The sequence below is a fragment of the Anolis sagrei genome, chromosome 3, assembly GCF_037176765.1.
Source record: "Anolis sagrei isolate rAnoSag1 chromosome 3, rAnoSag1.mat, whole genome shotgun sequence".
Taxonomy (NCBI): domain Eukaryota; kingdom Metazoa; phylum Chordata; class Lepidosauria; order Squamata; family Dactyloidae; genus Anolis; species Anolis sagrei.
The window spans coordinates 14472677-14497100 of record NC_090023.1 but is presented as its reverse complement, the minus strand read 5'-3'; the positions used below and the strand labels follow the sequence as shown (position 1 = coordinate 14497100).

General features: G+C 42.0%; 1 protein-coding gene across 10 annotated transcripts in view; it reads left to right on the top strand.

The window, feature by feature from the left end:
• Positions 1-24424, top strand: part of DLG2 (discs large MAGUK scaffold protein 2) — a 1355349-nt gene that overhangs the window by 162564 nt on the left and 1168361 nt on the right. The gene's annotated exons all lie outside the window — the stretch shown is intronic.

Genomic DNA, 24424 nt, shown 5'->3' with positions numbered 1-24424 from the left:
GGAATGATTTATCCGAATGCACTTGTCCAAATACGTTTGCCAGTGGCTCCAATATTATTGCTGTTTCTGGTGTAATCATTTCATTTTGCAGCAATTCCAATATTTCAGCAGTCATGATGTAAGAGTGAGCATGATTCCCTTCTTGTCCCTCTCCCTAACCGCAAACAGGATGAAGACATATTGCATTATTTACTCTGTGTTTTATTATTTTAAAGTTTGTTTGGTCATAATTATGCAACTACACAGTTACGGTAGCACCCTCCACTTGCAAGATGCATTGAAATGGCGCAATTGCGTAACTGCAGCATAAAATAAAATCATAAAATGGTTTACACACAATATATGAGGCAGATTCAGATATGAAAAACCAATCGGCGACTCAAGGCGGTTTCTAACAAATCAGTATATATAGAAACATAATACAGATTAAAACATTAAACACTATAAAACACCACAAAAGCAATAAAAACAACATCATTAGCATCTCATTATTATCAAGCATTGTCCAATTCCATTGTCAAATCGTTCAATTTCCTATATTAGCTACTCTGCATTGGTAAACGCTTGCTCGAACAGCAATGTTTTAACTTGCCTCTGAAACATTAAGAGGGAGGGAGCAGATCTAATCTCCCTAGGGAGGGTGTTCCATAGCTGAGGGGCCACCACTGAGAAGGCCCTGTCTCTCATCCCCGCCAAACGTACTTGAGACAAAGGCGGGACCAAGAGCAGGGCCTCCCCAGATGGTCTTAGAGTCCTCAATGGTTAGTAGGGGGAGACATGTTCAGACAAGTAAGTTGGGCCAGAACCGTTTAGGGCTTTATAGGCCAAAGCCAGCACTTTGAATTGGGCCCGGTAGCATTATTGTACTCTATTATTATTATTATTATTATTACATTTATTATTTTACTCTGTTTATCATTATTGGAAGGATACATAAGCACATTTACATATACAGATCAGAATAATGGTTTAATCAGAGCTGGACATTCTTATCTTAATTTACAGTTTTATGTAAATATTCAAATCATTTAACCTACTGATGCCTCAATAATGTAATTCGATTAGTATCCATTTTTATTTTGAAAGTTACGTCAATAATACCCCCTCATTTCTGATTTACAATAGTTGAGTCAATCTGTTTTCTCGTTTTTTTGTGGTAAAATCAGGTACCTTGAGTAGGCTTATACTCAAGTATATACGGTACTTTCCTTTATTTAAACTATGTGATGGCTATGAAACAAAAGATTGGTACAATCAAGTCCTTGAAAGATACCTTTAAGACACTCATGTTTGCTGCAACGGACTAATTTCATTGAACTAATTCAGCCTTTCCCGTGGAATTTCCCTCCATTGCGGGTCTCCAAGTAGATTGTGGATGGTGATAATGCCCTTTCCAGGTGTCTCTTTTGATTTCTGTGCTATTATTTTTCTTCTGCTCCTTGAATGTTTCATGCAGTGCCCTCCTTTCTCCATCAGTGTGGATACTTCAGAGCAAAGACATGAAGCTGACCTCACACAATCTGTTCCTCCAGGATACAAATGACTCCACTAAGCAGATGCTACAGCTTACCCTAATGAAATGGGGAGCCATCAGAAAGGGACTGTGATGATTTCTTTAGTTTCGATGCAGTGTTTTCCTCTCTTCATGAATGCCTCAGGGGTAGCTGTAGTTAAAGATGAGGTGTGGGTGGGTGCTGTGGAATTGCGTTTTTCAAAAACTCCTTGAGATATAGTGCAGGGGATGGTTTCTGCTAATAGTCAAGGGTTGACATTTAGGGTCAGATGGGGAGACTTTCCCCTAGGCTATTGAAAGGTTGTGTCTTTCCCTCCCTTTACAGTACATGGTTTGCTTATGTTGGCAAGAATTATTTGCACTGTGAGCAGCTTTCAGATGCTCATCTGCTTATGACCAAGGTTGCCCTGGAACCATGGGATTGTCTTCAGGGCATCATATATTGCGGAATCAAGAAACTCCAGAAACATGGCCCAGGAACACCTTTTTTGGCACAGAAGCAGGACTATTAGCATGGTTTCTTATTTAATGTATTGTCGAAGGCCTTCATGGCCGGAATCACTGGGTTGTTGTAGGTTTTTTCGGGGTATATGGCCATGGTCTAGAGGCATTCTCTCCTAAGGAGAGGGGAGAATGTCTCTAGACCATGGCCATATAGCCAGAAAAAACCTACAACAACCCAGTTTCTTATTTATTTATTTCAAATATTTGCACCCCGCCCTTCTCAACCCCCAGATGGGGCAGGGACGGGGACTCAGGGCGGCTTCCAGCCAGTAACGATTCAATGCCTCCATGTACACATAATAAAATACATAATAAAAATCAATAATTATGTACAGTTAAAACATTAAGTTAATTCAATTAAAAATATGCTTAAATATAACAGCCTTGTGGCCTTATCTAGCCGAATTCTGTGGTTGGAGATTCCATCAAGCTTGTCCATAGTCCATTACCATAGCATTTGTCATTATTGTCATTGTCAGCATAATTGCCCAAAGGGTAGACAATAACCTAATTTTCCTGGGGAGCGAGTTCCACAGGCGGCCGGGGGGGGGGGGGGGGGCACCACTGAGAAGGCCCTGTCCCTCATCCCCGCCAAGCGCGTTTGTGACAAAGGCGGGGCCTCCCCAGAAGATCTTAAACTCCAAGGTGGGACATAGAAGTATGTACGTTCGGACAGGTATGCTGGGCCGGAACTGTATAGAGTTTTATAGGTCAAGATCAGCACTTTGAATTGTGCTCTGAACTGGATCGGCAGGCAATAATAATAATAATAATAATAATAATAATAATAATTTATTTATACCCCGCCACCATCTCCCCAGGGGACTCGGTGTGGCTTACATGAGGCTAAGCCCAAAATACAACAATACAAGCAACAATAACAAAAAAAAACCAGCAATTTAAAAACAACAAAACAATAAAACAATAACATAAGCATTATCAATAGGACAACACACTTTAAAATCTATGAGTAGGCCAAATGTAATGCTGGACATTTGCTCACCGGGGCGACATACAGGGAGCATACCACCCCCCTGCTGTGCCAGCTCCACTGGCTGCCGGTTCAGTTCCGAGCACAATTCAAGGTGCTGGTCTTGACTTATAAAACCCTGTACGGTTCTGGTCCAGTGTATCTGTCCGAACGCATCTCCCGCTACGTCCCACCTCGGAGCTTGAGATCATCTGGGGAGGCCCTGCTCTCGACCCCACCACTCTCACAAGTGAGGCTGGTGGGGACGAGGAGCAGGGCTTTCTCAGTGGTGGCCCCTCGCCTGTGGAACTCACTCCCCGGGGAAATCAGAGCATCACCATCCCTCCTCTCCTTCAGGAGGAGGGTGAAGACTTGGTTATGGGACCAGGCCTTTGGGCAACCAGGCAATTAAAGACCAGCAGGATTGACGAAATGGTATTAAAAGCGGATCTATGAGACAGCAAACACTGACAATGTAAGAGAGGAATTTAGGTTTGTATTGATTTTATTGATTTTATTGAGTTTTTACTGGAATAATGCATGAAGCTGTTAGTAACTGTGAATTTTACTGTAAGTTGTGATGATTGTTGTGATGCTGGCATCTAATCGTGCCTTTACTGTGTGAGCCGCCCTGGGTCCCCTTCGGGGTGAGAAGGGCGGGGTAAAAGAACCCCAAATAAATAAATAAATAAATAAATAAAATGAAGCTGACATAGCAGGGAGGTGGTATGCTCTCTGTATGACACTCCAGTAAGTAGTCTAGCTGTCTCCTGTTGGACTAGTTGGACTTTCCGAAAAGTCTTCAAAGGCAACCCCATGTAGAGTGCGTTGCAGTAATCTATTCGTAGGCACAATAGAAAAAGGGCAAAGACAGTGGCTGTGGTGATGCCAAGGTGAATAGTGGACACAAGCAACAGGGGTGATGCTTGTGTCCACTGATGAAGGAATTGATCCACATCTTCCAGTTCAATAAAACATGAGTTATTTATTATTATTATTATTATTATTATTATTATTATTATTATTTCAGTTACTTCTACCCCGCCATGAGATATAGTGCAGGGGGGACTCAGGACGGCTTACAAACGAAGGCACAATTCGATGCCTATGTCAATTATACAAACATACATAAAACAAATTAAACAAATTAACAAATTAAAAACATCAATACATAATGTACTAGTAAACAATCTCATGCTCAGTGTTCAGAGTTCCAAATGTCCATTCCGTTCCATCAATTCCTGCTCATCATCGGGTCTTTCCTTTAGCTGCCAGAATGTCCAAAAGCTTGGTCCCATATCCAGGTCTTCAGTTTTTTTCTGAATGACAAAAGGGAGGTCGCTGATCTAATCTCCCCAGGGAGTGAGTTCCAGAGGTGAGGGGCCACCACCAAGAAGGCCCTGCTCCTCGTCCCCGCAAGTCTCACTTGAGATAGAGGCGGGGTCGAGAGCAGGGCCTCCCCAGAAGATCTTAAACTCCGAGATGGGACGTAGAGGGAGATCCATTCGGACAAATACACTGAGTTGACACAAAGAAGCCCAAAGATCCCCAGTTGGTTCCATAAATCAGATGACTCTGGTCTAAGTCTATAGTGACCAATAGTAATAGTATTGGGGCACCATTTGGACTTCCACAATCCCATTGATGATTCCAGTTGCATGACTGGAAGTACCTAGAAATCACTTTTGAGCTAGAAACAATTTTGACTTCAATCCCCTTAATTTTAGCTGGTTTTCAGCCAATTTTTTCAGCTTTATGTTTCTTGGTGTCTATCTCTCTAGTGGACAGAAGCTGCTGTGAGTGATGCAGTCTATTTTCCCATCAGTAGGGACACAGCAGATTACTGTTTACAGTAATCTTTCCTGCCTCGAGCAATCTCTATTGTGACAATCAGAAGTAGGAACCCTGTCACAATTTCTCCTCACACCAGGGGTAGAAATACCTATTTGCTCTGCCCTGATTGAGATGAGAACAAACCTCCATCACTCACAGTGACTACTCCCCAGTAAATCAGAACTGAGGGGGTATTATAATCCCTATTTAGTTCCTACACTATTGACTAAGTGTCAGTTATGAATACATAACTATAGACCACATGTGAAAGGTATCTAGGAGTCTAAGTAGATAGCAAGCTGAATGTGTGATGCAGCAGCTAAAAAAGCCAATGCAGTTCTAGGCTGCATCAATAGGAGTATAGTTTCTAGATCAATGGTTCCCAACCGTCCTAATGCCATGACCCCTTAATACAGTTCCTCATGTTGTGATGACTCCCACCATAACATTATTTTCATTGCTATTTCATAACTCTAATTTTGCTTCTGTTATGAAACGTAATGTAAATATCAGATATGCAGGATGTATTTTCATTCATTGGACCAAATTTGGCAGAAATACCTGGTGGAATTTGGAGAAAATAGACTTTGACATTTGGGAGTTGTAGTTTATTTATTTATTATTTATTTACTTTATTTGTATACCGCTCTTCTCAGCCCTTAGGCGACTCAGAGCGGTTAACAACACAGTTTCAATATACATATATAGTTGCTGAGATTTATAGTTCACCGACAATCAAAGAGCATTCTGAATTCCATCAACAATTGAATTGAACCAAACTTGGCACATAGAACTCCCATAACCAACAGAAAATAATGGAAGGGTTTGGTGGGCACTGAACTTGAGTTTTGGAGTTCTAGTTCACCTACATCAAGAGAGCACTGTGGACTCCAACAATAATGGATCTGGATGAAACTTGGCACAAATACTCAATATGCCCGAATGTGAACACTGGTGGAACTTGGGGAAAATAGACCTTGACATTTGGGAGTTGTAGTTGCTGAGATTTATAGTTCACCTACAATCAAAGACCACATCATGAGAAGAAAGGAAAGCTTAGAAAAGACAATTATGCTGGGGGGAAATGGAAGGGAAAAGGAAGAGGGGCCGACCAAGGGTAAGATGGATGGATGGAATCCTTGAAGTGACTGGATTGACCTTGAAGGAGCTGGGGGTGGTGATGATGGCTGAAAGGGAGCTCTGGCATGGGCTGGTCCACGAGGTCATGAAGAATCAGAAATGACTGAACAAATGAACAACACCACAATCAAAGAGCATTCCGAACCTCACCAATGAATGATTTGGGCCAAACTTCCCACACAGAATCCCATGACCAACAGAAAATACTGTGTTTCCTGATGGTCTTTGGTGACCCCTATGACACTCCCTCATGACCCCCCCTCCCCTCAGGGGTCCCTACACTCAGGTTGAGAAATGCTGGTCTATATCCAGGGAAATCATAGTTCCACTCTATTCTGCTTTGGTTCCGCCTTGCCTGGAGTACTGTGTCCAGTTCTGGGCACCACAATTCAAGAAGTATATTGACAGCTGGAGCGTGTCCAGAGGAGGGCAATTGAAAGTATCAAAGGTCTGGAAACCATGCCCCGTGAGGAACAATTTGGGGGGCTGGATATGTTTAGCTTGGAAAAAAGAAGGCTGAGAGGGGACATGATAAGCATGTTTAAACATTTGAAAGGATGTTACCTTGAGGGGGAAGCTTGTTTTCTGAGGTTCTGGAGACTAGGACACAGAGCAATGAACTCAAATTGCAGGGGAAAATCCACCTAAACATTAGGAAAAAATTCCTAATGGTAAGAGTTGTTCAGCAGTGGAACATGTTGCCTTGGAACATGGTGGAATTTCCTTCTGTGGAGGTTTTAAAGCAGGGGCTAGATGGCTATCTGTCAGAGGTGCTTTGATTCTATGTTCCTTCACAGCAGGGAGTAAAACTGTTTGGTCCTTGTGGTCTCTTTCAACTCTATGATTCTATTGGCAATTGTGAATTGTAGCCAAGATGCAGTTTGATGTATTGTTGCTCATAATATATTGGAACTAAAATTGTGATGATTTTTCTAATATTCAATTACATTTAGCCCCATAGAATCCTGAAACTGGTACAATAGCTCAGGTACTATACAAGTATAGATTTACACTTTGTTGTTGTTGTTGTTGTTGTTTATTTGTTTAGTCATTTTCAACTCTTCATGACCTCATGGACCAGCCCATGCCAGAGTTCTCTGTCGGCTGTGGCCACATCCAGTTCCTTCAAAGTCAAGCAAGTCACTTCAAGGATACCATCCATCCATCTTGCCCTTGGTCAGCTCCCCTTCCTTTTTCCTTCCATTTTCCCCAGCATCATTGTCTTCTCTAGGCTGTCCTGTCTTCTCATTATGTGGCCAAAGGACTTCATCTTTGCCTCTTAATATCCTTCCATCCAATGAGCAGTCAGGCTTTATTTCCTGGAGTATGGACTGGTTGGATCTTCTCACGGTCCAAGGCAGTCTCAGAATTTTCCTCCAACACCACAGTTCAAAAACATCTATCTTCCTTCACTCAGCCATCCTTATGGTCCAACTCTCACATTCATAGGTTACTACGGGGAATACCATTGCTTTAACTATGCAGATCTTCATTGCTAGTGTGATGTCTGTACTCTTCACTATTTAACAAGATTGGTCATTGCTCTCCTCCCAAGAAGGTTTCCTGGCTGCAGTCTGCATCTGCAGTAATCTTCGTACCTAGAAATACAAAGTCTGTCACGGCCTCCATGGTTTCTATTTGCCAGTTATCAATCAGTCCTGGTTGCCATAATCTTGATTTTCTTAATGTTTAACTGCAACCCAGCTTTTGTACTTTCTTCTTTCACCTTGGTTAGAAGGCTCCTCAGCTCCTCTAGATTGACACCGTGCAAGCACAATGTTGGATCTCAGCCTTCGTATCCAACTTTCTTCAAATGGTGCAAAGAGCTGACTTTTTGATCCATGAACGCTTCTGCAAGTGAGCGGCCTGAAAGGCATTCTTGTTGTATTCTGTACCAAAAGAGAATGAAAGTCTGCCCTTTGCTATTAACAATGAGCATGGTTTGTAAAGCTGTTTACAAGGTGCAGGATCCAGTCATTTAATTTCTCACCCTGTGCATTAAGATTCTGGCAATGAAAGGCGCTGCGGAAGGACAGAGCTGCATTATTCCGTGCCTTTCATCTTTCCTCCGCAGTCGGTGCACTCGTTCCTTTAATCATCCGCTCTGTCCCTCTCTGACTCCCCTTCCATTTATCTTTTAGATACTGGTTCAAAGGTTCTAACAATCTCTTATCTATCCTTCTCTCATTAAAATGTTTGTGCAATCTCGTGTGGATGGAGGAAATTGTTCGGCGGTGGATGTTGTTCCTTTTAAATATGAAAACAATAATCAGCTACATGCTCCACTTCAAGGCTGAAATTGTTTTCTTCCTTCGCATAGTGCAATGCTTTTATTTCGGAAGGTTATTGCCATCCCATTAGCAAAACGAAAATAGTATGATTTTTGGATAGATCTCTGGGGGAAAATACTACTTAAAGAGAGCATACTTACAGGTTAATGGTGATGTGGCCAATTTGGGGCTTTGAGGATTTTAATTTCTTAAAAATATAATATGATCCCTGTACCTATGGTACCAATACCTGCAGTTTCCCTTACCCACTTCCAACAACATATGGCCCCTCTTTGAATTTTCTAGATCCTCTAGGGTGAAGTCATTCATTTCAATAGGTTTCACTATTTTCCAATACTGATATGCTTTAGTAAGCCTGATCAGTTCCATCTTGGCAATAGCTGACATCCCCCGTGGTCTGTATTGTTTGATGAGCTCTGTCATTTGTGCCATGCTAGAAATACTGTAACTGCAACATTGCCATCCCACCACTGTGATAAGACACCAGACAACAGTATGGATTGAAATATGGGCAACTTTTATTTTATTTATATGCAGTGGGTTAAACCCCTGTGCCAGCAGGACTGAAGACCGACAGGTCGCAGGTTCAAATCCGGGGAGAGGCGGATGAACTTCCTCTATCAACTCCAGCTCCTCATGTGGGGACATGAGAGAAGCCTCCCACAAGGATGATAAAAACATCAAATCATCCGGGCATCCCCTGGGCAACTTCCTTGCAGACGGCCAATTCTCTCACACCAGAAGCGCCTTGCAGTTTCTCAAGTCACTCCTGACACGACAAAAAAAAAAGTGCTGCTACTTCTTACCTCAATTAACTTTTGTGAATTTGAAAATACAACTAAAGGGGCATGAACCTAGTATGTGTTTTAAGCCAAGGTAATGACCCTTGTTAACCTACCTCTTGGCTAAGCTGGGCAAAACACCTGGTTCCCCAGATATGGTCAACGTTAATGTCTCCAGGACAACCACACAGGAAAACTTGTGAAGAATTCTGCCCCAAGTCCAAATGATTTTATGGAACCGGAACTCTCTCCATTTCAAGGCCATTTCTGTTTGCCCTCACCTGGTTACGTAAACACAGGTGAGGTTTCTGTTCCTGATCCACAAAGAGGTGCCTTAGATGCACACCAAATGTAAACCTATGGCTGCTTTCAGTGGGATGGCCTATTTAAAGCCTTCACTCCCAATTACCCTTGTAAACAATATAGGGTAGGCGTAAAAACACCTCAGAACATATATATTATACAATAGAGTCTCGCTTATCCAACATAAATTGTGGCAGATGGTAGAACTCCCACAGTGTCCCCTGGTGGTGTGATGGGTTAAACCGCTGAGCTGCTCAACTTGCTGACCAAAAGATCAGCAGTTCAAATCCAGGGAGTGGGATGAGCTCCTGCTGTTAGGACCAGCTCCTGCCAACCTAGCAGTTCAAAAACAACGATTTTAGTGTGATGACTGACCATTATAGTTATTGATTGTAATTGCTGTTTTAATGTTTTACTGTAATATGTATTATGATGTTTTATTGATTATATGTGATATTATGGTTCGAAACCGGTCTGAGTCCCTCAAGAGAGGTGAGAAGGTCGTTATACAAAACTTTTAAATAAATAAATAAATAAATAAATAAATAAAAACATGCAAATGTGAGTAGATCAATAGGTACTTCTCTGGTGGGAAGGTAATAATGCTCCATCCTGTCATGCTGGCCACATGACTTGGAGGTGTCTATGGACAATGTTGGCTCTTCAACTTCGAAATTGAGATGAGCATCACCCCCCCACCCCGACTTAATGTCAGAGGAAACCTTTACCTTAGCTTAGAACTGCCACAAGTCACAGAAACTGTTCAGGAATCACTTTTTGTTGCTCCTACAGGCAAAGCATCTGTTTTCCCGATTTTATTATTTGTTATTTATTTATTTCAGGGCGGATTACAGTGTACACATATATGGCAAACATTCAATGCCAATTTTTGACATACAAACATATACAGACATACACAGAGGCTATTTAACTTTTTCTGGCCACCAGGGGAGCTGTCGCTTTCATCGTCCATCTGCGATGCTGATGAAGTACTTCGTATTCCCTGCATGCTTCCCCACTGGAATGCTTTGCTGGAGTCTTCTTTATGGCCTCATAAATTAGTTAATTTAGCCTCCCCACACTTTTAATGTGGTACCTAATTTTCCTACTTGACAGATGCAACTGTCTTTCAGGTTGCAAAGGTCGACAACAGCCTACACACAATTGGTTGGAAACCCACTCCAACCCGGGCTGGCTTTGAACTCATGACCTTTTGGTCAGAGTGATCTTTAATGCAGCTGACACTCAGCCAGCTGCACCACAATCCAACAATTTCCCTTTCTCAACTGATCTCAGACAGCCCTTCAAACCAAATTTTGCAAAAGAAAACATGTGGCCACCTTAAAGTCAATGGTATAGCAATTTTCAAGGGTCTTGTACAGATAGCCTCATCACATTATAGAAAAAATCCACTTAAGATCCAGTTTTTGCCTCCTGCAGAATTCTGCGGTTTGTAGTTAATGGAGGAGCCTTTAACAGCCTCACTAAACTACAAACCCCATTTTAAGTGGATTTTCTCTCTAGTGCGATAGTCCATGGGTTGAATGAATCTCCATCTGTATTTGTAGGTCTAAACACACATGTCTATGTCACATAGATGTCAACTGTTGCCTCCAAACCACTCTCAAATAACCAAAATGCAACGTGACTACATTGCCTAAACCTTCCTCAAAGTCTGTGTGATACGTGGCCTCTACAGGTGAGAAAGAGAGTCTATTTTGCTATATATAAAAAGGGGGGGGGGGCACAAGGAAGTGAGAGAAACCTGTCTTCAAAATATGTGTGTGCACACAGAGCGCAGAAAAGAGAGCTGCCTTTGCGAGCACCTGCTGTTCTCAGCCTAGATGGAAGGATTGTTAGTAGCCAACCTGGATCTTTCAACAACAAATCACGCCAGATAAACCCTTCTTTCTTTGACAAGCTTAACAAGCTTTGGTGGATAGAGATGGGGGTGTTTCTTTTTCCAGGGTGATTTTTTCTCAACTCTAGTAACACACTTGACAGTTCCTGATGAAGCCTCCTTAAATAAGCCAGAGGGACGTGGAAGAGAAAAAACAACCATCAGGCAGGGCCATAGTTATGGCCAGTGTATGCGGAGCAATTACCAGTGGAGTCAAACTAGGTCTCCTTCTTCCCAGTCCTATACTTTTTTTCAAAAACAGGAATCACTATTCTATCATTTATTTCACTTTTGTTAAAAGATATACCATCCTTTAGGGTACAAGAGTGATATATCAAGCTGGGCAATACATACCTCTAAAGACAGAATCACAGAAGCATAGAGCTGGAACAGACCTCATGGACTATTGAGTCCAACTCCCTGCTCAATGCAGGATTTCCATCTCAAGTACCTTTCCAAAAATCCTCTTTTTGAAGATGTCCAGAGAAAGAGAGCCAACCACCTCTCTAGGCAATTGCTGCAGTGGACTGAGATTTACATCAGTTCTCGAGAGCAAAGGCAATAGTGTGGAATGAAAGGAGTTGCCATATTGGAGTTTTTGTATCGGTACAAGTGTCTATTGTTTTTAACACATTGTAAGCTGTCTTGATTCTCATTATTGGGAAAAGGGCGGGAGATAAATGAAAAGAATAAGCAAGTAAGCAATGTATAGCCAGTGATATACAGTGTAGTGCAATCTGTTTTGGTGTCCTGGGTTTTGGTGGGGGCCCAGATCCATTTTTTGGGAACCCCCCGAATTCGGGAGGGCAGAAAATGCATTGGAAAGAGTATGTGACATGGTACAGGCCCAGGAGAGAAAGCATTTGTGCCTGCCTGCAGCGCCTCTACCCCACCAGGTGTGGTCCAAACTTACTAGTTGACCTACATTACCAGCTGCACATAATAATCAACAGTATAAGGTTTTCTTTAACACACACTCACACACACACTTGATCCTGTATGGGTTTTAAAATACAGTTCAGCTTTTGCTCTGAGGAGCCTTTGCTCAGGCATTTTGCTCAACCATTTCATTAGACACCCACCCACCACCAACCACCATCAACTGCAGAACATGATACATGACACCAAGGCACTTAAAGGAGGCAAGTTCTTAAAGTTGTGTCTACTCTGATCCTGTTACAACTTACTTTAACAATGTTAAGAGCATTGGCCTAGGACTCTAAAGATCAATGTATGAATCTCAGCTCCACATGGAAACACACGTGGTGACTTTTGGGAAGCAATACTCTCTCAGCCTCAGAGGGAGTCAAAGACAAACCTTCTTTGACCAAATTTTGCCAAGATAGATTGGCACTAGGATTGCAATAAGCCAGGAATGACATGAAGGAAACAAAACAAAACACCCGGTAATAACCAGAATGGGTCTACCAGAAAGACAGCAATAGATTTGGGAGAATTCCATTTGCAAAAGTTAAAAAATAGGATAAATAAGGAAGAATGAAAGCCTGCTAATAAGGGCTGTGCATTTGCAGTGGCCAAGGAATGCTGAGTGTCTTGTGCAGAGTACTGAAAGGTGGAAATAGAAAGGAACTGCCATGGCTCAATGCTAAAGGACCCTGGAATTTGTAGTTCACCAAAGAGTGTCAGTACTTCACCAGAGAAGGCTAAAGGTCTTGTAAAACTACAATTCCTATGATTCCATAGCAACCAGATATGTTATTAAATTTAAGATGCATCCTTAAAAAGAAGACACGTTCCTTTCAATTCAATGATATAATGAATTCTGGGCTACCTAAAGTGGAGAAGTCAATGTCAGTGCTCAAATATGTGGAATTTGTGGGTGGGCAGGACCAAAGCTGAACACATTACAGAAAATGAATTAAAGCCTATTACCAACAAAAGCAATGGGGCTTATCCCTGTATCCCAGATTTTACTCCGAAATACTTGTTCAGCTATGGCATATGAGTCCAATTTTAGTCAAAACAAGCAAAAACGTAGTGATGGATTAATGCTCTCATCCCCAGCAAACTAATTACCTAACTACATTATTCAGTCATCTTACTCTAGCGTCTGCGAAGCGAAATATTCCATAAAACCGTCGGAGCCACAGAATTGTCTTTGAGCAACTGTTATTCCTCGATCCATGTAGGTAATCCTCCCAGGTGTGTTTGTACATGTGTGTCTCACTCTCTCTCTCTATGTGTGTGTGTGTGTGTGGGTTAATTGACACAGCCAGGAGCGTCTCCTCTGTCTTTCGCATCTTCTAATTAAGTCTCCTTTTTATGCCATCCTGCACACCAACCTAATATGTCAAGCTAATTAATCTTGGCTGCCATCCAGGATTATTAATAGTTCACTGAGATATAGGAGCAGGAGGCATTTATATCCAGTGGACAATTTTGGGCAGAGAATGGATAGAAAGATTTCCTGCTTGGGTGCATCTACACTACACTTTAACTGGATTCCATAGCATTGACCTATGGCCGTTAAAGGGGTTTCTGATTGCATCAATTCTACAATGTACATGCAGCCTGAGAGAGTATGACTTGCTCAGGATCGCTCAGTGGATTTCATGGCCGAACCCTGGTTTTCAGAACTGGAGTCCAACACTCAAACCAAATTTATTATGTAATTAATTATCAACGAGGAGATGGCAGTGATGAAGCAAACAAAGAGGAGTCTAGGGGGCATGTGGCGATAATCTCACAGTGAGTCAGACCGAGCATGGGCATGTGCCTATGCAAGGGCATACTCCGCGGCAGTGAAGGTTGCAAGTAAATCTCACATTACGGCCAGCATTGCATCTGTGAGGAATCGTCCAGCTGAGCTGTTTCAAACGGTCAGAGGTTGTATGCATGTATATAAGAATTTGTGTCCCAGCACTGAATGTTTACCATATACCTTGGGAAGTCTGACTTGGCCTCAGTGGTCCACGCTCTGGTTACATCCCGTATAGACTACTGCAATGCTCTCTACGTGGGGTTGACTCTGAAGACTGCCCGGAAGCTTCAACTAGTCCAATGAGCGGCAGCCAGATTACTAACAGGAGCCGGTTACAGGGAGCATACTACTCCTCTGCTGCATCAGCTCCACTGGCTGCCAATTAGCTTCCGAGCACAATTCAAAGTGCTGGTGTTGACTTATAAATCCCTAAATGACTCCAGCCCAGTTTACCTGTCCGAACGGATTCTCCCCTATGAACCATCAAGGTTATTAAGATCTTCTGGAGGGGCCCTGCTCTCGGTCCCACCACCTTCGCAATCGCGTCTGGTGGGGACGAGGGACAGAGCCTTCTTGGTGGTGGCCCTTCGGCTCTGGAACTCTCTCCCATTGGAGATTAGATCTGCCTCTTAACTCCTGACTGTCAGAAAGCTGGTAAAAACCTGGCTTTGGAATATAGCATTTGCAGAATGATGATCGAGTCAATAATGGCTGACCACACTGGCGGATGGTGATGAATTTGTGATTTTATTCTGACGACCTGGCTTTTGTAATTGTATGATATTGTATGATCTGTATATTAATGTATTTTGTATTAATGTATTATGATGCTATTATGTTTACTATATTTGTGTTGAATTTTCTGCTGTTAGCCAGCCTGAGTCCCTCTTTGTAGGTCGAGAAATAAATAAGATATATATATATATATATATATATATATATATATATATATATATATATGCTGTGCTCTGCCCTGAGTGCCCTTCACGGTGAGATGGGCAAAATATAAATATTTTAAATAAATAAATAGATAAATAAATAATGTGTTGTTCTTTTTTATTTTTTTAGGTTTATATTTCTATTTTCTTTTGTCTTTATTAGCCCTCGTGAAAGGGCATTGACATATATACACATTAGTTTTTTCCCTAACCCTCCCTTCCAAAACACACCATCTAATTAGTGTTTGGAGATATCTCTCCGCTTTCCCCCTGTATAGTCTGTTGGCTGCTCTCTACTATCTGCCTTTTCCATGTCTGTGAATCCACTCCAAGAACTAATCTGAATGTCTTGATCTGGAACTGGGGCGATTGCCAGGCCTCTGTCAATGCTTTGATAGTATATTCTTGCATGGCAGAAGGAGGTTGGACTGGATGGTCCTCGGGGTCTCTTCCAGCTCTGTAATTCCATCGTTCCTTGATGCCAGACACTGACACACATTACTGCTCTAGCATAAGATTTGTTGATGGTAAATAATGGAGCAGATGGTAAACCAGGAGAGAAGCATTTTAGCTAATAGCACCCTGTGCCCCTCACAGCCAATGGCAGAATTGGTGGCCCTGATGATGTCTACCCAGATTTATCCCTTCGACTAGCAATCAGATCCCAGACACTGGACATAAAGGACTTCTGGGTCCGAGTTCACTCCCTCCCAGGTGGAAGCAATTGTAGATGCATTCCCATGTTACATATTGCAGAAGCAAAGAAAGAAAATGGAAGTGTATAAGCAGGACCCATCTCTCCCCTAAGAGACACGAAAACTGTGCTGGCTGCATAACAAGAATGTATTGACGAAGGCTTTCATGGCCAGAATGATTGGGTTGTCATAGTTTTTTCAGGCTATATGGCCATGTTCTAAAAAGCATTCTCTCCTGACGTTTCACCTGCACCCTCTGAGGATGCCTGCTATAGATGCAGGCGAAATGTCAGTAGAGAATGCTTCTAGAACATGGCCATATAACCTGAAAAACCTACAACAAGCCTTCATAGCAAGAACTGAGTATGATTAATCTGGAGAAAACAGGGTCAAGAAGGGACATGATGGTCAGGTTTAAATATTTGAAAGAATGCTATATTTAAAAACGTCCAAGATGTCTGTACCATCCTGGGCTTGGCTGCTTCGTCCCTCCGTGACATGATATGAAGAGGCAGAGTTTGGGGAAGATGGATGACAGTATACTATAGATAAGACCATCTGGTCTTAGAATAAGCACTGTGGGAACGGAATGTGCTCAGTAGAAGTGGATGGGATTGGGGGATGATACATACAGGGTGTCTGGTGGGAAACCTTTAGAACTGTCTTTTTTAGGGTTTGTGGAAAGATGGAATAAACTTGTTTCCAGAGGTTGCCCTTTGTGAGTTTGACTTTCATTCCAAGAGCTTCCAGAATCTGACAAAAATGGTGCCAGCTTGCTTTCTGTTGCTCTAGAGCAGGGGTCCTCAAACTAAGACCCGGAGGGCGGATACGGCCCTCCAAGGTCATTTACTCGGCCCTTGCTCAGGGTCAACCTAAGTCTGAAATGACTTGAAAGTACACAACAACAAGAATCTCATCATCCTTTTGGCTATCTCATCAGCCAAAAGGAGGCCCACACTTCCCATTGAAATACTAATAAGTTTATATTTGTTAAAATATTTTCCGGGCCCAATTTAAGTTCATTTTCCAGGCCCAATTCAAAGTTCACGTGCTTACCTACAAAGTCCTAAATGATTTGGGACCCATCTACCTGTGTGACCGCATTTCTGTATACAAACCCACACGATCTCTTTGTTCATCTGGAGAGGCCCTGCTCACGATCCCACCTGCTTCGCAAGCACGATTGGTGGGTACGAGGGACAGGGCCTTCTCGGTGGTGGCTCCATGACTCTGGAACTCCCTCCCCAAGGACATCAAGCAGGCCCCAACATTGGCAGTCTTTAGAAGGAGCTTGAAAACATGGATGTTCCAGTGTGCCTTCCCAGAATAAGGAACCCTAAGCAATATGTCCTAAATGCACTTTACAAGAGACTTAGAACTGTCTGCACGCCCACCTATCCCTAAAATATCCATCCTATTTCCCTTGGACATGCCCAGCATTTTTAAATTTTTAATCCTTACATTTGGCCCTGCCACAGGTTTTAAAAATGTGTCGTGTTATTATAGTATTGTTTTGCTTTGTTATGAGTTATTTATTGTTGTTCTGTTGTTGTTATGTTTTATGATGTATTTGGGCTCGGCCTCTTGTAAGCCGCTCCGAGTCCTGCGGGAGATGCTAGCGGGGTATAAATAAAGGTTTATTATTATTATTATTATTATTAAAATTGTTTGTCATTTTAATTATTGTATTGTCTTTAAGTGGGGTTTTTTTGTACTACAAGTAAAATATGTGCAGTGTGCATAGGAATTCATTCATTTTTTTTTCCAAATTATAATCTATCCCTCCAACAACTCGAGGGACTGTGACCTGGCCCTCTGTTTAAAAAGTTTGAGGACCTCTGCTCTAGAGATTAGGAACAATGGATTCAAATTGCAGGAAAAGAGAATCCACCTAAACATTAGGAAGAACTTCCTGATGATAAGAGCTATCTGAGAGGAGACTATACTGTTTGGAGTATTGTGGAGTCTACATCTCTGGTGGTTTTCAAGCAGAAGCTGAATTGGGTGTTCTTGCATGGGATGTGTATGTTGCTGAGATTCTATTGTGTTTATGTAGTGTAAATCATGTCACCCTTCAGTCTTTTCTTCATCAGGCCGAACATGCTCAACTTCTTTAACCTGTCCTCATATGTTTAATAATAATAATAATAATTTATTTGTATTTTGCTCTATCTCCCCGAGGGGACTCAGGACAGATTCCAGCATACACAGACACAAACATTCAATGCCTAGAAACAACCAAACACAGATAAAGGTAAAGGCTCACCCTTCCAGCTCTGAGAGGTGGTGCTCATCTCCATTTGCAAGCTGAAGAAGCCTGTGTTGTCTATAGACACCTCCTAGGTCATGTGGCTGACATGACTGCATGGAGCGCTGTTACCTTCCCGCCGAGGCGGTACCTATTGATCTACTTACATTAGCATGTTTTTGAACTGCTACATTGGCAGAAGCTGGGGCTAACAACAGGAGCTCACCCTGTCTTGCAGATTTAAACCGCCAACCTTCAGCAAGTTCAGCAGCTCAGCGGTTTAACTCATTGTGTCATTGTGGCCTGTAAATGTTTTGTTCTCCATACCTCTTATTATCCATCTCTAAGCCTGCTCCATCTTGCCTACATTTTTCTACCAATTAAAACTGAACTGGCTAAATGGTTCTGGCCCAGCTTATCTGTTTGAATGTATCTCCCTCTATATCAGGGGTCCTCAAACCTTTTAAACAGAGGGCCAGGTCACTGTCCCTCAAACTGTTGGAGGGCCGGATTATAATTTGAAAAAATAGGAATGAATTCCTATGCACACTGCACATATCTTATTTGCAGTGCAAAAAACACTTAAAAACAATACAATAATTAAAATGAAGAACAATTTTAACAAATATCAACTTGTTAGTATTTCAATGGGAAGTGTGGGCCTGATTTGGCTATTTATTTATCGTGTCAGGAGCAACCAGACATTTGTATTACATTTTTAATAAAACAAACAAACAAACAAACAGACAGACAGACAAAACACAAAGTTTGCAAGCTTGGTAGTTGATTAAATGTCCTTTGACCAGTAGCTGGCCACTTGGAGTGCCTCTGGTTTGGCTGATGAGATAAGATTGTTGTTGTTGTTGTGTTTCAAGCCGTTTCAGACTTAGGTTGACCCTGAGCAAGGGCCGGGTAACTGACCTTGGAGGGCCGTAATCGGCCCCTGGGCCTTAGTTTGAGGACCCCTGCTCTATATGAACCACCACGGAGTTTAAGATCATCTGGGGAGGCCCTGCTCTCGGTCCCACCTCCCTCGCAGGTGTTTGTTTTTGTCGTGTCAGGAGCGACTTGAGAAACTGCAAGTTGCTTCTGTTGTGAGAGAATTGGCTGTCTGCAAGGACGTTGCCAAGGGGACGCCTGGATGATTTTGATGTTTTATCACCCTTGTGGGAGGCTTCTCTCGGCGTGATTGGCGGTAACAAGAGACAGCGCCTTCTCAGTGGTAGCCCCTCGGCTGTGGAACACCCACCCCATGGATATTAGATCAGCCCCCTTCCTCCTTACCTTCTGCAAGAGAGTGAAAATGTAGCTTTGTGAACAAGCCTTTAGAGAACTTGTGCAATAGATAGACTTGGAACAATGTGCAATGACCATTGGAATGGCCTGGATTATGCTTGTTTTTAAATGTTGAATATTTATTTAAGTGTACATTGTGTTTTAAGCCATCGAATCATTGCCTGTATGTAAAACTGCCTTGAGTCCCCTCCGGGGTGAAAAAAATGGGGTAGAAATGTCGTAAATAAATAAATAATAAATAAAATTGCTCATTGATTCCTTCAAGAATCAAATTAACAAAGAATTGCATCCCACACTCTGTGAGCTAGCATGGCATCAGCCCATTTAAAGTCAAAATAACTCTTTGGACTGCTGATCTGGCAACCTTACTGGGAAGTCCCAAGTGTCAGCATGTCCAATTTGGGGACATTTCACCTCTGTGTTGCTTCTCTGACTGACAGGTGTCAGCCCAATTAAGATTCTGCTGCTCCAGCAAAATCCTCTGTAGTCAACACTCACAAGGTCAGTTTCCTTCTCACTGGTTCTTTCGAGGGCATGCTTATCTTGACCCCACAACTTCCTTAGTATATTATTTTTTTTACTTTCAGCTTCAAAATAGGTGAACTTCTTAGGAAACGCAGAATTGATGCCGGAAAGACTCAAGCAAGAAATAAAAGCAGCGAAAACAGCAAGGGCATTCAGGACCCTGTTGTGATGTAATATTTAAACCAAGGACAAAAGAGTAACCCTTTATTGCCCACCTTAGCTAAGAGTTTATGTGCCAGCAATTCAGCATCTAGCATTAGGTAAAATTGGTGTTATTCAAGGAAGAAATGTCACCAGTTGTAGTTTTGCAGCCATGTCAGGAAATGAAGTACAACTGGATTCTTTTCTGTATCTATGTATTGTCAATGGCTTTCATGGCCAGAACACTGGGTTGTTGTGAGTTTTCTGGGCTGTAGGGCCATGTTCCAGAAGCATTCTCTCCTGACGTTTCACCTGCATCTATGGCAGGCAGCTTCAGAGGTTGTGGGATCACAACTTCACAATTTATTATTATTTATTTATTTGCCATATTTATATACCGCCTTTCTCAGCCTGAAGGCATCTCAAGGCGGTTTACAATTGGCATAATTCAATGCTCCCAACAACATAAAATATAGTTAAAACATTAACATATAGTATACACCATACAAAAACAATAAAAGCAATAAAAAAATAAAACACAAGTTCTCAGCGTCTCATTACTAAAACCATTTTCCAGTCTCATTGTCTAATCATTCCGTGGATCTAAATTAGCCGGTTACACTGCATCTGCGAATGCTTGCTCAAAGAGGCAGGTTTTAACTCTTTTTCGAAATGATGGGAGGGAGGTGCCGATCTGATATCTCTAGGGAGGGCATTCCATAGCCGAGGGGCCACCACTGAAAAGGTCCTGTCTCTCGTTCCTACCAGTCGCATCTGTGAAGGAGGCAGGACCGAGAGCAGGGCCTCCACAGACAATCTTAGAGACCGAGATGGTTCATAGGGAGAGGTGCGTTCGGACAGGTAAGCCGGACCAGAACCATTTAGGGCTTTAAAGGCTAAACCCAGCACTTTGAATTGTGCCCGGTAGCAAACTGGCAGCCAGCGGAGTTGGCGCAGCAGAGGGGCTGTACGCTCCTTGAGTGCTGCTCCTAATAATAATAATAATAATAATAATAATAATAATAATAAATAAAACCTTTATTTATACCCTGCTAACATCTCCCGGAGGACTCGGTGCAGCTTACAAGAGGCTGGGCCCACATACATCAGTAAAAACAATGACAACAACAATACAAGAATGAATGAACTCAAAACAAAGCAATAAACATTACTGGTTGCCTGGTTGCCGCCCATTGGACCATTTAAAGTTTCCGAGCAGTCTTCAAAGGCAGCCCCATGTCGAGCGCATTGCAGTAGTCTATATGGGATGTAACCAGAGCATGGACAACCTCTGAGGATGCCTACCATAGATGCAGGTGAAACGTCAGGAGAGAATGCTTTTGGAACATGGCCATACAGTCTGGAAAACTCACACCAACCCATATTTTTGTATCTTTATCTTTTTACACTGCAAAATTAATGCAGTTTGAAGCAATTCGAACTGTTGAAGTATTTTCTGCCTTTGAAATAAATCTCAGTTTTAAGCTTCTTATTAAAAGGTTTCAAATGAAGTGTTCATCCATCCCCAAAACAACACCAAACACCTCCATCGTACCACCCTTCAAGGCTTAACTGGTGTGAATGGAAATTAGCACTGTCTGGTGACAAAGGAGAATGAAATGATAGAGCACTTTTTGAGACGATAAACATATTTCTATCTTGCTTGTGAATGTCATATTAAAAGTAAGACATCTTACAAATTGGTTAAAATTAGCTAGGCTGATGTTTGCCCGGTTTCTGTGTGCATATTTGAAATCCTTAATGTTTGAAGTCAATACTATTTTTTTTAAAAAAAGATACAGATCCTATTAAAGATTGATTAAACTTGAAAACTAAAAATTGGTCATAATATACGTTCTGCTTTAGTTATGTTGCTTTTGTTGAAAAGTAAATTCATTATACAGAATGAAAATATATAACAAGGAGAAAAGCCAATAAAATACATACTGCACCTGAACAAAACTGTAATTCAAGTAGAAAGTCCAAACATATATATTATATTTCTGACATGCACAAATCCCATTTCGTTGTTCTGTCGTTGGAGGTGCATCATTGTGGATATTCCTTTATTTGTTTCATATCTATCTTACTTTTCTTGACAAATGACAAAAGTACTGAGAAAAGGATGCAGCTTGTACAGCAAGCCCTATGTAAATATTTGCATAAGTAAAATCTTGGGAAGTCAGACTTGGCCACAGCAGTCCACGCTCGACTAAAATGATCAAGGGTCTGGAGAACAAGCCCTATGAGGAGCGTCTTAAGGAGCTGGGCATGTTTAGCCTGAAGAAGAGAAGGCTGAGAGGGGATATGATAGCCATGTATAAATATGTGGGAGGAAGCCACAGGGAGGAGGGAGCAAGCTTGTTTTCTGTTTCCTTGGAGACTAGGACGCGGAACAATGGCTTCAAACTACAAGAGAGGAGATTCCATCTGAACATGAGGAAGAACTTCCTTCTTTGGAAGCTTTTAAGCAGAGGCTGGATGGCCATCTGTCAGAGGTGATTTGAATGCAATTTTCCTGCTTCTTGGCAGGGGGTTGGACTGGATGGCCCATGAGGTCTCTTCCAACTCTATGATTCTATGATTCTGGTTACTGCCAGAAGAGACTACTGCAATGCGCTCTACATGGGGTTGCCTTTGAAGACTGTTTGGAAGCTTCAAATGATCCAATGGATGGCAGCCAGATTGCTCACCAGAGCGGCATACAGGGAAAATACAACTCCTCTGCTATGTTAGCTCCACTGGCTGCCAGTCTGCTACTGAGCACAATTAAAAGTGCTGGCTTTAGCCTATAAAGCCCTAAACAGTTCTGGCCCAGCTTACCTGTCCATATGACTCTCTCCCTATGAACCATCTCAGAGCTTAAGATTGTCTGAGGAGGCCCTGCACTCAGTCCTGCTTCCTTCGCAGGTGCAACTGGCAGGGACGAGAGACAGGGCCTTGCCAGTGGTGGCCCCTCAGCTGTGGAATTCCCTCCCTAGGGATATTAGATTAGACCCCTCCCTCCTGACCTTCAGTAAGAAAAAATGTGGCTTTTTGATCATGCTTTTGAAGGTCCTATGCAATAGATAAAATTGGAAATATGTGCAATGACTATTGGAATGACCCAGACTATGACTTTGGAAACATGGTTAACACTGAAGGTATTGTTTTATATGTTTAAATGGTTCAATGTATTTTATAATTCTATTTAAATGTTTATTTTAGCGGTACATTGGAAGGCTTCAAATAGTTGCCTAAGCATAAGCCGCCTTGAGTCCCCTCCAGGGTAGAGAAAGGTGGGGTATAAATATTGTAAATAAATAAATAAATAAGTGAAATTGGATACGTTGGATCCATGGATACAGGAATTGTATTGTGTTGGTACATTGCTGAAACTTGCATTCATATGGTAAAACAGTGTTTCCCAAACTCTGGACTTCCAGGTATTGTGGACCTCAGCTCCAAGAATCCCTGATCATTGGCCATTGGTCTGGAAATTTAAGTCCAAAGCAGCTGCAGGACTAGAGTTGGGGAATCACTAGTCAAGAATTAGGATGGAAAAAACAGCCAAAATCCTGTTATGCTATGTATCTCTGCATATGCTTAACTACATAGCACCAGCATAAGAAAATCTGAATTTTGAAGATATGTTTATATTATATAAAGTGTTTATTTTTTTCTGATAACAAGTGCTGGTGCCTCACCAAATGACAACCCCCATGATTCCACAAGATATAGCCATGGCAGTGGTGTCAAACTGTGTTAATTCTACAATGTACAGTAGTGGACCACCAGTGGTTTGCAAGAATAAAAATATGGCCTCACCATTACTACATCATTGCCTTGAAACTACACAGCAACGGGAGCGACTGGTCTTGCGAAATCATCTTATAGTGCTGAGGCAACGAGGATTTTGAGAGGGGAGAGGCTGACTACCCATGAAAAATTACTACCACCACATCAGCTCTAGATTATTAAATATGGTTTTCTGTGGGCAAGCAGATGGCAACTACTGATGGCATATGTTCTGTATTAGAAACTAGAGGTGGTGTGGTCTATCCAATGTAATTTTCTGAATCAGTACCCTCAAATAACCAAACCAAATCTAAAGTTGACCAAAAACATATTTGTAACGCTTTTGGTACTAATGTTGGAGAGTGGACCCTTGTCAAAATGGTCCCCCCAAAATGGTCAAAAAAACGTTGGGAACCACTGATGTAGATGCACCCTAAGACAGCATGGAGTATTGGGCTTATGTACATACTATTCATCTAAACCTGTGATAGATAGGGATCTATTCTTGCCTTCTTACACACCTTGATGATACTACCCCAAATGCTCCTCCTCCACCCAATTTTGATCATGGAGGCCCCATGAGCCATAAAAATTGCCCAAATCTAAAACATCGACACCTCTGTTGAACTATGGCCCTTTCCCTAATGAATGCTACATATCTGTGGTATTGTGCTTTGGAATATCATCCAGGACATCTAGGGTTTGAAATGATGCACCCAGTATATCTTCTGTCTTGTTTATTCGAAATGCATGTTGTAGTTTCTTTAGCATTGCCTCAAAGCTAAGCCTTGGAGATGTGAGCTCATGGAGGGGAATAGGTGAGAGAAGAACCGAAATCTCTTCCAG